The sequence below is a fragment of the Narcine bancroftii genome, chromosome 8 (genome assembly GCF_036971445.1).
Source record: "Narcine bancroftii isolate sNarBan1 chromosome 8, sNarBan1.hap1, whole genome shotgun sequence".
Classification (NCBI taxonomy): Eukaryota; Metazoa; Chordata; class Chondrichthyes; order Torpediniformes; family Narcinidae; genus Narcine; species Narcine bancroftii.
This window is the reverse complement of record NC_091476.1, coordinates 16,521,691-16,535,069: the sequence shown is the minus strand read 5'-3', so window position 1 is coordinate 16,535,069 and position 13,379 is coordinate 16,521,691. Positions and strand designations below refer to the sequence as shown.

At 40.4% G+C, this 13,379-nt stretch overlaps 1 protein-coding gene across 3 annotated transcripts in view; it reads left to right on the top strand.

Annotated features, from left to right (window-relative positions):
- Nucleotides 1-5,698, top strand: part of LOC138740401 (non-POU domain-containing octamer-binding protein-like) — a 71,397-nt gene extending 65,699 nt beyond the window's left edge. For 2 of the 3 annotated variants that reach the window (XR_011342891.1, XR_011342893.1), the window contains 3 exons: nucleotides 167-223; nucleotides 2,861-2,974; nucleotides 3,626-5,698. The gene's annotated coding sequence lies outside the window, so the exon portion shown is untranslated. The remainder of the gene's footprint in view (nucleotides 1-166; nucleotides 224-2,860; nucleotides 2,975-3,625) is intronic. The other variant, XR_011342892.1, reaches the window with a different exon arrangement.
- Nucleotides 5,699-13,379: the final 7,681 nt, after the last annotated feature.

Below are 13,379 nucleotides of genomic sequence, written 5' to 3'. Positions count from 1 at the left end.
TAAATTCCTGCAAATTTATTCTACAATTATGAGAGGCTTAATACACCATTAAAATATTACATAGAAAGGCAAACTCACAAAGATTTTTAGGGCTATTTTGAAGAAGAATACGTTCACACATTAAAATTGTATAATTGTAACTGATTTTCTTTGGTTCCAATGGCAGTAAAGGAGGACTGAATGACTTGGAGCAACTTGGGGATTTTCACCATAAACTATGCATGTGAGGAAATTCCTAAGTGTTTGTATCTTGAAATGTTGGTAGATATTAATGATGCGTCAAAGCTCCACCATTTTGAGAAAAAGTAAGGTGTGGAGATGGACCTAGAATGGACTTGATGAACAAGGAAAATGAAATTAAAATGAGATTCACAAAAGAAGTATTGTTAAAACTTTAATACAAAGAAAATCAAATAGCTAGAATCATGAAAGTGTTCATAGTTTAGAAGAGATGTGTAGAGTGAGATAAAAATAGGAAATACCCAGAGGAGAAGATTTTGGGTCACAGAAAATCTGGGAAAGGGATGGTTAGAACCAAGGGAACATAAGACCATACAAAATGGTCATTCGGCCCATGAAGTCCGCTGAGTAAGACAATGGATCTTAAGTAAGACAATTGCCATTCCTTCATGAGCAGATCCATTGTCTTACTCAGCACCACTTCCCTGCCTTCTCCCTATCACCTTTGATACCCTGACTATTCAAATACTTCTCAATCTCTGCCTTAAATACACACAATGACTTGGCCTCCCCAGCTGCCCGTAGTAGCAAATTCCAGAAATTCTCCAATCTCTGACTAAAGAAATTCCTCCGCATCTATTTTAAATGAGCGGTCTTCAACCCTGAAATTGTGCCCTCTTGTTCTAGACTCCCCTAATATGGAAAACAACTATGCCACATCTGCTCTTTCAACATTCAAAATGTTTCTATAATGAACTGTCAAATGTTCCTCGCATGCTAATCCCTTCACTCCAGGAATTGTTCTTGTGAATCTTCTGAACCCTAACCAATACCAGCACATCTTTTCATAAACAAGGAGCCCAAAACTGTTCCTGTACTCCAAGTGAGGCCTCACCAGGGCCTTATAAAACATCACATCCCAGACCTTGTATCATATTCCTCTAGAAAAGAATGCTAATATAGCTTTCACCTTCACCATCAACTTAACCTGGAGGTTAACCTTGGGGTACCCTGCTCAAGGACTCCCAAGTCCCTTTGCACCTCCAAAGTTTGAATTTTCTCCCATCCAAATAATTGTCCTTTTAGTCCTTCCAAAGTCCATGACCATATATTCTCTGACATTGTATTTTATTTGCCACTTTTTTTGCTCATTCCTCTTATCTATCTGTCTCTCTCCAACCTATCCCTCCTCACTACCTGGCCCTCCACCTCTCTCTCATGGGGAAAACCAAATCAGATGACATTTAGAATCAGGTTAAAATTTGTTTGTGTAATGGCTTCCTCATAGAAAGTCTGGGGTACATGCTCAGCAGACCAAGCTAATCAAATTGAAAAAGAAAAATTGAGCCAAAATTATGACAAGCAGAGAAGGCCAGACCAAAAAGTGCAAGTTACCTAATATTAGAGAATTCGAACCAATTGGTTGCAGGTTGCAACTTGTCCAGGCTGAAAATAAGCTGCTGTTCTTAGGGCTTGCATTGGGGTTCACTTTACATTGCTGAAAGCCCCAGACAGAAAAGTCAGAATAGGGGTGAAATGGTGAATTATAAGTGGCTGGCAATTGGAAACTTGACCACTCTAAAGAAATCACCCAATCTGCATTCTGCACTGTACATGAGTTTACATTGTGAAGACTGAAGTACACTAGATTAGAAGTATTGCAAGTGTATCTGTTTCTCTGGAAGGACTGTCTAGGTCCCTGATATTGTAAAGTGCTAAAAATGGTGGGTGGTTGGAGACCAAAGAGTCGCAAAGGGAGCAATCCCTCAGAAATACTGGAAATGAGTGAGGGATGTGGGAAAAGTATGTTGGAAGTATGCTGTATTGAACGTGAAGTCTGGTGAGCGTAAGGTAAGGATGGGGAAAGTAAACAAAAGTGTTGGAGAACTCAGAAGGTCACGTAGCATCTACAGGAATTCAAATGCAATCAACATTGAACCTTTCGCCCTTCCTCAGCACTAGGGGAACTTTTATCTTACTCTGCCCAGGAGAAGGGGTGAAAGCAGAGATGTGGGAAAGAGATGAAATTTGATCAAGAGTTGTGGCCACTTTGGTAGATGGCAATTCATAGTTTGGGAAGAAGGGGGATGTTTCAGAGGTCCCTGACAAGAATGTTTGATCAAGAGCAAATGCAATGAAGACACAAAAAAAACGAATGGAATGGTCCTTAGTGACAGGGTAGAAGGAAGTATAATCAAGGTATCTGTGGGAGTCATTAGGCTTGTGATGGATGCTTGTGGCCAGCCAAAAGAATGAGATTTTACTTGCTATTGATGGAATCCTGCTGTCTGATAGAACTTGAAATCAGCATGTAGATCTTGTGCAAAGGATATAATCACCAGAACATGAAGTAAAATATTTATTTTTGATTATTGTTCCATAAACTCGGTGGCAGGAATACAAACTGTGCAATAGTAGAGGAGTGATTGGAAGACCAGTGGTGTTTTGGCCTTGGGTGCAGGAGTTGCAATTAAGCATGAACAAGCTGGGCTAGGCTGATGGTGATGACTTGGACTTTGGTAGGCTAACAGCAGTGAGAATGGAATGAACAAACTTGGAGTGGGAGAGGACCAGGGAACCATAAGTACAGCAGGAGTAGAACAAGGCATTTAGGCCCTGAAGATATAAGTGAAAGTTATGAAAATTAAATTGAATCTGGCTTTTTTTTTAAACTTCCAAGGTTTGATGCTGGTTTCATTGCTGCAAATCCAGACTGGAGATGGATCTGGGAAATCTCAAGGATAAATAAAAACAGTACCGGCTACTTTACAGATCTTGTAATGCATGACTCAAGGTACGTAAAATCGGTGGTAAATCATGAGACAAATTTGAATTTGTGAGGGGTACAGTGGTGGCATGGTAGTTGAATTGTTGGGTTAGTAACCCAGAGGCCTGGACTATCAAATCCATTGAAGTTTAAATCCTACTATGGCAGATGTGGAATGTTATTTTTCTTGGTTCCAAATCAGTTTGGCTCCAATCAGCTAACATCTGAAATGGAGGTGGTGCTGAAGGCATTATGATGTAGCAATTAATGCCTCTCAACTTCAGGGTCCCAAGGAGATTCTATGGAGGAAATTGAGATTCCTGGATGGTATGCATGTTCCCATGGTTTTCTTTCATGGGTTCTGATTTCCTTCCAAACCTAAAAATGTGCTAGTAGGTTGATTGGCTATTGTAAGTTAATCCTTTGTGTTGGTTCATGGTTCAAAGAATCAAAAGTGTTGGCAGGCATGTTTGAGAGTGAACAAGTTGCCATGGTTTAGAATAAAGGAGAATGAGGCTCTTGGAATTGCTTCCTTAAGAGATGGCACAGGTCTTGTGGCTCAAATTTCTGTATTATTATAGTATGTGTTTCTTGAAGAAGAATCATGGTTGAACTACAACATGTAATATTGTAAGTGTGTGTAAGCAAAACAAAAATCAATATATTTTCTTCCAACAGCTTCAGCCAAGTCTGTGACTTCCACATTCAGAAGAGCAATGGCAGCAGCTGCACGGAGCACCACCATCTACTATTCTCGCATCATCCTGATCAAGACATTGCTGCGTCAAGATCCTGGAATTCCTAACCTAACATTCACAACTGAAGCATTTTGAGAAGGCACTTTACCACCTTTCAAGGGCAATTGGAGGCAGGCAGTCTTGTCAACCGGGTGTATGCAGGTGAAATACTACTGCAGTAGGCACGACGAGAATCAAAATAGATGTCAAAGATTGAAGAGTTGAATTATACACTGGGATGTTTTTTATTGAGATGACTATCATGAGATGAGTGTTTATTGTTACATTGCTCTTGTGTATCAATATTTCTGCTGCAGCCACAAAATGAACCAACTATAGAAGTATAAATTACATTATGCCAATTCAGAACAGTTAACAAATGTAAAATATAGGTAAATATTTACAGTTCCAATTACTACAAGAAAATGTGCCAGTTCACTAATACAGACAGCTCTTTCGATGGTCTGGACTAGGTTGGGACCAGGATAATATGGGGAGATTCAGAAGCCTCATTGTTAGGGAAGAAAAAGAGCTTTAATGAAGGTGCTGGATGCCTTTTGTACCTCCTTTCTGATGGTAGCAGCAAGGAGAGGTTGTGACCAGTGCTTTGGTTTCCTTCCTGAGAGTGCTTCACAAATGTCTTTAGTTGACAGGAGGTGGATACCAAAAGGTGCTTTCAAATTGAGGTGCTATTACTGGGCTGTGGGTGCAGGATGTATCTTTCAAATCACAGCCAGACCTATCTGATAATTGCCAACTGGCAATTTAAGGGGGATATCGCCACGCGATGATGTGGGTGAGTGACACGCCATGCATTCACGGGAAGTATTGGCTGTCAGTAGCCTCCCCACCAGCTGTCAGTCTCACTCCCATCCCCGTCAGTTGCCAACCCTCTGCTGCCATGATATGCTGCTCCGGTTTGTGGCGATGGCTCAATGTAGGAGTGTGGGAACAATGGCTGTCTTCCTTTCTTACCCATAAACCCCCCCCCCATGCTGCTGGAATGGCGTTCGCAGCAGCGGCACATCGTGCACCCTAACTCTTTCACCTCCCCCACCGTCCGATCACAGCAGCAATCTTTCTCCCTTGCTCGTGGCAGCAACCTTTCAGCCAGGGAGGGGTTCCCCGTGACTGATGCACACACACAAGTGCTGATGTCACCTGAGTAACTAGGTCAGCCATCCTGCAGGAGCAGGATGCCAAAGTAAGTTTTACTAGGTTCCTGACCACCTCTGAGGCAAGTCAGAGACCTGGTTGGGTTCTGACTGGATTGTCCCAGTTGGGCTCTTTGAAATCACTATGTACCTTGGGTTAATATTAGACGGCTATGTTTGCCATTTTCTATTTACCTTTTTCATTCTTGGGCACTCAAATTTCCAAACCAGGTCGTGATGTAACTGATCAACATATACCTATGGATGCTCAATAGAGGTTTTATCAACATATCAAATTTCCTCAGACTATTTAGAAAGGAGAAATGGTGTGATTTTTTTCATGATGTGCTGGTTCCAGAAGCGGTCCACCAGTATGTCAATGCATGGTCCCTCAGCCTCCCTTTCCTAAAGACCACAATAATCTTGATTTTGGTGACGTGTAGAGAAAGGTTCACCACACAGCCAGATTCTCCGTCTTCATCCTATATTTTGACTCATTGTTTCCCATTACTCAGAGTGGAAGAAATTATTTTGAAGAAAGAATTGGCACTGACACTCGTACAGTTGGCACACAGCCAGTTTTAATACAATACCTCTTCAGCAAGACATGATTAAGCTAAATTGTAGCTTTAACCGTAGTCAAGGACGCTAATAGTGGTTTTGGATGCATTCTTCATGTTTGAAAAAACTGCAACTTTTGTATATTAAAATCTTAATAAATTGGCTGCTTTATTCCATGATGTTTGTCTCTCTGTATAAATAAACACGCTTGTCGAAGTAACTTTTGGAGTCCGTAAGCAGTGGAGACTGCCACCTTCTCTCCATGATGTATCATGTGAAATAAAGTCTGAGAAACAATACCAGAGGTCTCCAATTAGATAATTTATTTGACACCCAGTTAACAATGGTAAGTTTATCAGAGAAATTGTAGATAACAGGGTTGCTGAACTTGGCAATGCAATCATGAGAGTAGGGGGAATAGAGCAGGGGACTAAGCATGTAGCCTTGAGGTATCCCAGTGTTGATGGTCAGTGAGCAGGAAATATCTAATGGCCAAGATTCTTCCAATCTATAATGGAGAGAATGCTCAGGAATTTTAATTTTGTTTTAAAAAATAAAGGATTTTAACCCTTCTGTGAATATACGATAATCACTAGTAAATTATTGGAGCTGCGGGATTAAACATTTTCTGATTGTTGAGTTCATATAGATTACTGTTCTCAGCTCTGCAATCCTATCAGCTCACAGAAAACTTTTGCACAATTGTTCATCAAGTAACTAACCTTAAAAAAAAAAGACTTTCCTACACCACCCTTTGAGAAAGATAGTTCTAAAACTGCAAACCTCCAAGAGAAAAAAAAACTTTGCTCTAGCTTGGGCAACTTTATTTTTAAATTGTGACTATCAGTTCCAGATTCTCTCAAGAGGAAATCTACTCTCCACACACCATCAGAATCTTATAATTACTCTAGAAAACATTTTTTAAAAGGTTTGCTTCCTGGAAAAAAAATTGGATTATGATAGACAACCACAAGCTGAGCATAAAGATAATTTTGGATTTGCTATATTATGTAGGAAGTTGGACAAACATTAAATGAACTTTTATTGAATTGAGCATGTTTAATTGCATAATGACACATTGCATTAGTTCAACTGACCTAAAAATTTGCCATCGATTTTTGTTTGTACTCCACATCTGATGCCTCTCGTGTAACAATATTTGGCCAGCATTGATGGATTCCAGTTCCCCCAATACCACTTTTCAATGATCGCAAGGTCCTGGCGAAATCTTTCATGTTTGTAACTGCACCAAGATCAGCAGGGAAGAGATACGGAGTATCAGAGCTAATACCGCCAGACTGAGGAAAAGCTTCTTCCCAAGGGTAGTGAGAAATCTGAGACTCGCATATTCATGAATATTTATCTGTATCATTGAAATACTTGTCCTGCATATGTATTGTTTATGTGTGTGTTCTATTTGGTTGTGTGTGTGCATGTTTTGCACCAAGGACTGGAGAACACTTTCATTGGGTTGTATTTGTACAATCGGATGACAATAAACTTGAAGTCCAAGTGTGAATGCAGAAGATTAATTTTGAATGATATGTTGCACTTGGTTTTGTATGCTTGAGGTAGTCTTAAAACTGGAAGGAAGTCACAAAAAGTAGGTTATATTTAAAAAAAAAACAGTATGTGAGAGGATCATTTCAAAGTGATTTTGTGATCAGCAGCTGAAAATCCATGAAATAAACCCAAAAGTGTTCAGGAAGCAAAATCTTTGTTGTTGAATGTTATAATCAAGGTGCCTCAACACTTCTAAACTTGATGGATGCAAGATTGTTATTGTCAAGCTCACCCTCGCAAACAACCTCTCCATTCAAGATATTATTTTCATTCCAGGTAAGCCTGAACTGCTTTCAAGGTGTTATTGTCCTTGTCAGAGTCCCTACATGACATCACATACAACCCTGAAATTCTTTTTCCAGTAGGTGAGGCATTATTTGTAGTGCAAAATAAATTACACAACATACACATGTAAACAAAGAAATGTAAACAAACTTGTACATGAGGAAAGCACTAAACTGTCAAAGTAAGTCCTTAAATGAGTCTGATTTGAATTTGTTGAGTGATGATGGAGGGGTAGCAGCTGTTCCTGAACTTGGTGGTGTGACTTGTGGCATCTAGACCTCTTTCCTGATAGCAGTGAGAACAGAGCATGTGCTGGGTGAAGTGGATCCTTGATGATTGCTGCTGCTCTCTGACAGCAGTGTTCCCTGTAGATATTCTCAGTGGTGGGGAGGGTCTTACCTGTGGTGTCCTGGTCTATGTCCACTACCTTTTGCAGGGCTTTGTACTCAGCCATTGGTGTCCCTATACCAGACATTGATACAGCCAGTCAGTCCACTTTCCATCACACGTAGAAATTTGCCAAACTTTCTGATATTAATCTTGGTTTTGGTGACATTGAGTGTGAGGTTGTTGGTGAACCATTCAGTCAAGTTTTCAATCTTCCTCCTGTATGCTGATTCATCTCCCCTTTTAATACAGCCAAATGAGGAAGTAGAGTCACTGAATTGCTTTCTTTATGGTGCCATTAGTGAGATGAGTCCAGGAAAGATCTGAGAAATTGAATTTGCTCACCTTCTCCACCTCTGATTTCCCCCAATGATTTTTGGTTTTCCCTTCCTGACGTCAGCAATCAGCATCTTGGTTTTGGTGACATTGAGTGCGAGGTTATTGTTGGTGCACCATTCAGCCAGGTTTTCAACCTCCCTCCTGTATGCTCACTCATCACCCCTTTTTATACAACCCACTACCATGGTACCATCAGTGAATTTGTACATGATGGTGCCTCAAGCCACACAGTCATAGGTGTAAAGTGATTAGAGACCAGTATTTTACACTAACTAAAAGCTAAAAAAGATGAAGAATCCCCCCCCCCCCAATTTTTATGTTCAATTTCTTAAATTATTAGTTGCTACATGTGATATATTTACCTCCACCACCCTCTCAGGCAGTGGATTACAAATTCCAGCCTCCCTCTGGGTGGAAAAAGTTCCTCCATCCTCTGAACTAGTGGTTCTCAACCATTTTCCCCCACTCACATCACCCGACATAATTCTTTACTGACCACAGAGCACCTATGGCATGAGCCACTGCTCTAAACCTCTTACCTGAAGCCTGTGGCCGCTGGTTACTGACACTTCTCCTGGGTAAAGTTTACTCCTTCCTATCCTATCTATCCTTTGTAAATTTGTCCACCTCTGTCAGGTCGCTCATCATTTATATACTTAGAAAAATGTTGAGGCTTCAATACCAATCCTTGTGCATCACATCACCTTTTGCATCTTGCAACTGGAAAATAAAACAATGCAAATTTTGTTTCCTATTAGTTAAACTTGTACTTGCAAAACTGCATTACCTCCTATAGCAACAGTTTTTTTTTCTACAACAACCATTGATATGGCCACCTTATCTACTGTAAAATCCCCATTACCCGGAATTTGACCAACCGGCAAAAAAAAACTGGAAAAAATACTAAAGTTTAAAATTGGCACCCCCTAGCAGTTAATTTGCCAAACTCACAATCTCAAGCAACCGGGAAATATAGTTGTCGGGCATCTATCAATCCCCATAGGTGCTGGATACCAGGGGTTTTACTGTGCCTACTGGAAATCCAAATGTAGAGCATTTATTAGTTTCTTTTATCCAGAGAACATGTTACTTCAAAGGCCTCTTATAAATTGATAAGCATGATCACCCAATCACAAAATAATGTGAGCTTTTCTCTGCTATGTTGTCTTTAATCCTGGCTTCTTAAATTTTTTTTCTGTGACATTGTTAAACTGTCAGGCTGGTTGTTTCATGCTTTTTGTGTCCATTGTTGAATCAAGAACTTAGTTTTCCAGCTCAGTGATACATTAAAATTGATGTCATTTATAAAAATTATCAGTTTATTCTTTAGCTAATTTTTGTATGCTTTACTTAGATTTGTTGTGTTTGTGTTTGTTGGCAGATGGTACTAATTTTCAAAAGCTTATTTCCAGGATTACTTGATGCAGGAATATTCAGATGACATGAGAACTTTTCTTTCCAGAACAGACACTGATCTTTTGTGATATTTTCATAGAGCCACGCAACAAAGAAACAGGTCTGCTTCATGCCTCTGAGGCTAGTCCCCTGTCTGCATTAATTCCATACCCATCAATGTCTTGAACAGTCAAATGCCAGTCCGGATCCCTGGTATTTTGATCCTGGCTTGCCTTTCCCCACCCTTTTACCCCTTCCGCAGGGACCACTCTTCCTGTGTCCCATGTCCGCTCATCCCTCCCCAACCACCTCTCCATTGGTGAGACCAAACCAGACTTGGGCGTTGTTTCACAGAGCATCTACATTCTGCAGTGGTCATCCTGACCTGGCTGCGTGCTATTTATATCGCCCCTTTCCCACAGTGAGCAGTCCTGGGCCTTCTCCACTGCCAGAGGCCAACACAAATTAGAAGAACATATTTATCCTTGGCAGTCTACAGCCAAATGGTGTGAACATAGATATCTCTGAATTCAAGCAATGAGCCTGCTTCTGCACTTTTCCTTCTCTCTTTTGTCCCCAATCACCCTACCCATTCTCATTTCCCCTCCTCTGGTTCCATCTCCCCTTTTATTACCTGCTCTATTCCCACTTTCCACCCCCACCTGACCTATTTGTTTTTTTTCTTGCATCTCTCTTTGGCTACTCTGTACTAATTAGCTCTGTCTTGTTCACTAATCCCAAGTTGGACCCCTGACTTACCTCTCCCACCCTGCCCTCTTAACTCTGTACTAACTTCTCTCAGTCCTGATGAAGAGTTTTGATTCAAAATGTCTTTTTTGTTCTTACGGATGGTACTTGCCCACTGAAATTTTCTAGCAGATTGCATTTGGCTTCAGATTTCAGCATCTGCAGTCTTCCGTGTGTCTCCTACTCTATATAATAGCCCCAGCCCTCCAGTTCAGGTAACATCTTTGTGAACCTTTTCTGAACCTTCTTGAGCTTAAACATGTCCTTCCTGTAGTATGGTTTTCTTCATAACTTTATTTATTCGTTCTTCAAAGTTATTACATACAATAAGAAAAATACATATTATGAACAATAAAAATTTTTTCTTATATATATATAAAAAAAGAAAAGACAAAAGAATCCCCCCTCCCCCTCTCAGCCAACTCTCTTTAGGAGAGCCAAAGAAAGAGAAAAGAAAACTAAAATATATTTACTAAAATCTAATCCTAAATCTTTCAAAGGATTCAACTCATCCAACAGCTCAATTTAAATTTATTAGTTTATTAATGGATTTGGAACGGCCCCTTAGTTGGGCTAAAATTGAGAAGGCGAATATTTCTGAATTTGAAATACATCAATTTTTGTTTCGGTGGAATTTAAATTTATTACAACAATATAATGTGCCTATACTAAAACATTTAATGAAGTTATGGACGAGAAAAAATAGAATGATAGGTTCTAAGGGTAAATTATTGACTTTGACACCATTATATAATAATCAACATTTCTTTTTCAATGTATAATCAATGCTTCCTATAGTATGGTGACCAGAACTGCACACAATACTCAATGCATAATATGGGGAGTTACTCAGAATCATCTGATTTGGATTAGTTGTGTAACTGATTTCCTTCTGAAAAGAGGATATAGGCTGATTCTAAAATAGTTTGGAAACAAGAATCAGAGTCTACAGCTGTATTTGCACGTGGTCTTGTACATATCTAACATTTACAAGGCACATCTCTGTGCAGCAAATGGAGCAGGAGCCCTAATTTTTTTTTCATGTTTCCAGCCCCAAAGTAGCAATTCTGGATGAAATTGGCTTGCTCAGCACAGATTGAATTGGCCATAGGATATGATGCACATGGCTCAACGTCATTCATGATGCAATTCATGGAGAGTAAAGGAAAAGGCAGAAAGGAAACATTCTTGCTGTTTCATCAGGAATAATTTCTCTGACAAGTTTTATACAATAAGATTTCCTCAGGTGCAATTTTAAAAAAATTCATGCAGATTTGTATTTGTGAAGAATGCATCTAATTTATCTATAAGTTTAAAATCTTGCTCAATAGAGATAATCTAGATTAGTGGTTTTCAACCTTCTTTTTTCCACTCACATTCTTCTTTGGCTTGGCTTCGCGGACGAAGATTTATGGAGGGGGTAAAAGTCCACGTCAGCTGCAGGCTCGTTTGTGGCTGACAAGTCCGATGCGGGACAGGCAGACACGGTTGCAGCGGTTGCAGGGGAAAATTGGTTGGTTGGGGTTGGGTGTTGGGTTTTTCCTCTCACAGAGCATCTTGTCCATGTTGAGATTCAGATTGTAACTCTCATACCTCATCACAAGATTTTCCACCTCTTCTCTGACATGAGAGTCATCGTTGTTGCTGATGAGGTCAACGACTGTTGACATGATGGCACTGTTGGAGCTGGATCTGGCGATACAGTCATGGGTCAGTAGCGTGAACAGGAGGGGGCTGAGCACACAGCCCTGAGGTGGGCCAGTGCTCAGGATGACACTCTGTTACCAACCTGGACAGACTGTGGTCTTTCAAAGACCTCACCTTTATTTGCCATTCACGCCATAACTGCTAATGCAACGCACAGTAAGGACAAGACAGTGTTTCTCCAGGACCATGAAGCACAATACAATAAAAATCCATAATATACTAGTGCAAGTATGTTTTAGGAATGGAGGAGCCTAATGGCTTGGGAAAAACTGTTGCATAATCTGGACATGTGGGCGCGAATGCTACAGCATCTCCTTCCAGATGGGGGAAAGGAGAAAAGTTTACAAGAGGGGGGTGCAAAAATTCCTTCACAATGTTATTTGTCCTCCACACACACATTGTGAGTTGTAGATATCTATCATAGTCGGAAAAGAGGCCCCAATAATCTTCGCTGACCTCACTATCCACTGCAGGGTCTTATGGTCTGAGATGGTACAGTTTCCAAACAAGGCGGTGATGCAATTGCTCAGAATGCTCTGTAGAATGTAGTGAGGATGGAGGGTGGGAGATGAACTTCCTTCATAGGAAGTAGGGGAGCTGCTGGGCTTTCTTGGCTACTGGGCTGGTGTTGAGGAATCAGCTGAGATTCTCTGCCAAATACACACCAAGAAACTTGGTACTCTTGACATCTCAATGGTAGAAACGTCAATAGTCAACGGAGAGTGATCCTCTGGACCCTCCTGGTCGACAACCATTTATTTTATTAACATTCAGATACAAGTTGTTGTCTCTGCACCAGTACTTTAGCAACTGCATTTCAGCTTTGTGCACTGACTCATCATTCTTCCTGATAAGGCCTAAGCCCTTCTTCAAGGAACAAGCATGAAAAGTTCAGAAAGTCTCAGAATTCAAACCATGATGGAGAAATACAGACCAACAATGTGATAAGGGAAAGGTAAGAATTTATCATGTTTATGGGAAAGGAGATGGAATGGAGCGACAGAAATAGGGAAAGGTGATAGGGGAAGAAGTGGGGAGGGTTTAATGAAAGCCAGCAAAGTCAATATTAATGCCATCTGGTTGGAGGGTGCCTTATTCCATGATGGATATCTACAACTCACAATGCGTGTGGAATTTCCCCAAGTGCATTACCTCACACTTCTCATTTGACACTTCTCTGACTGACCAGAAATAGAAAAAAATCCCATGGATATTGGAGATCTGAAATAGAAACCGAAAAAGTTGGAGATGTTTCTTGTTAAACACCCATCCACAGATGGTTCTGACAAAAGGTTATTAACTGGAAAGATGATCTTTATTTTTCACAGAAACTGCCTGCCCCTTTGAATGTTTCCTGGGATTTGCTGTTTTGTTGACAAACTGGACCTCTGGAGTTTAAAGAGTTTCTTTTTCACTTTTATGGTATAATCTGTAAACCTCTTTACCATGCCCATTTCAGTTTAACCCATAGAAGTTGACGATTATCATCAAGTTATTGAGGACTAAGCCCTGTGGAATCACACCAATCAAAGCATTCCAGTTACAAACGGTAAAATG